The sequence below is a fragment of the Cebus imitator genome, unplaced genomic scaffold (assembly GCF_001604975.1).
Source record: "Cebus imitator isolate Cc_AM_T3 unplaced genomic scaffold, Cebus_imitator-1.0 Scaffold175, whole genome shotgun sequence".
NCBI classification, from domain to species: Eukaryota; Metazoa; Chordata; class Mammalia; order Primates; family Cebidae; genus Cebus; species Cebus imitator.
Genome location: NW_016107490.1, coordinates 3,737,954 through 3,739,822, shown reverse-complemented (window position 1 = coordinate 3,739,822; position 1,869 = coordinate 3,737,954).

Sequence of the window (1,869 nt, the reverse complement as noted above, 5' to 3'; positions counted from 1 at the left end):
AGCTGGGATTACAGGCACGCACCACCATGCCCAGCTAATTTTTTGTATTTTTGGTAGAGACGGGGTTTCACCATGTTGACCAGGATGGTCTCGATCTCTTGACCTCGTGATCCACCCGCCTCAGCCTCCCAAAGTGCTGGGATTACAGGCTTGAGCCACTGCGCCCGGCTTCTTCCTAAGTATTAAAGCAAAGTTTCCAAATGCCCATCTCAATTTAAGGGTCTATGAGGATCTGTGGCAAAATGAGATAAATAAAATGAAATATATAGACTTGTTGAAACGTACATGCTTGTTACTAAGTTTTATTTTCTAATATCCTCCATTCCTTGCTCATATCCCATTAAGACATATCTCCCAGTTAATTTCAAACTATGGATTTTTATAAAGTAAATATTCTTAGCAGTTAAAAAACCAAACACTCCAACACCAGCAGGTATTACTGATTTCCTTTGTAATAAATGGCTATTAGAGTCTGGAATTTGGAGGAACTTCTACTTCTGGTGTGATGGGCTACATGGGAAACTTTTTTGGTGAACAAGCAAGATCCTGGCTGGGACACATTAAAGCACTGCTGGTCTCAGAGAAGTGGGAAGAGGGGGCCCCAAATCAATCAAAACCAGTGAGCTGGGAAACTGCAGGGAGAAGAGAGGGGGTATGGGTGCCCTGAGGGTGGATGCCCATAATGGCCTAGCAGTTGAGCATTGGGCCACAAAGTAGAGTGGGCAAAAGCTGTTCATGGTTTCCCATCCTTACGCGCAACCTTCAAGCCAGGACTGAAGTGGTTCCAGAATGGTGGTACTCCCACACTGCCAGCAGAGGCAGAAGCCAAGTCCTCTGTGGAGTTAACCCTAGACAGGTGTGCTCCAGTAGCAAGCACACCTTTCAAAATACACTAATTATGGATAACCCAATGTTTCTCAGAATTTGCTCAGGGCCTTGCCCAATGACCTCCCCAGAAAAAGCTCTTGTAAATTCTCAGAGGAACTGAAGCCAGTCTTATGACCCACTATTGCCTCTTTTCAGGTTGTCACCTAGCACATCTCACCAAATAGTGGTAATACTGCCTTTTCTGAATATAGCTAGGTTTCTGCATGCTACCCTTTTTATTTTAATCACTTTCATATGTATATATTTGATAAAATTATTTCCTTAAAAACTTTATCAAGTAAGAATACAAAGGTTTAATATCAGAAAAAGCAATGTCATCTGCCATATTACTATTACTAAAGGTGAGAAACCAAAAATCATCTAGACAAATGAATTTTTATGTTTTTGAGACAAGGTCTCATTCTGTCACCCAGGCTGAAATGCAGTGGCACGACCAGGGCTCACTGCATCCTCAACTTCCTGGACTCAGGCAATCTTCTCCTCAGCTTCCCAAGTAGCTGGGACTACAGGGACATGCCACTGTGCCTGGTTAATTTTATTTTTTGTAGAGATGGAGTTTCACCACATTGCCCAAGCTGGTATAGAACTCCTGAGCTCCAACTATCTGCCTGCCTCAGCCTCCCAAAGTTCTGGGATTACAAGAGTGAGCCACCGCACCTGGTCCTGCTAATGCAGATTTAAATCAGCTATTAAAAAGTTTTCCAAAAAGACTAGTGTAAAACTCACAGCAAACAACACGAGTTAATACAGCAACTTTAGACTCTAAAGGAGAAATAAGATTAAAAATGTCTGCTACCATGATTAGTGTTAAATGCAGACTGACAACTGGGCCAAATGAACAAAAGAGAAGCACTGTAATGCCAGCTACTCTACAGGCTGAGGTAGGAGAATCGCTTGAACCTGGGAGGCGGAGGCTGCAGTAAGCCCAGATCGCACCATTGCACTCTAGCCTGGGCAGTAAGACAAAACTTCATCTCAAAA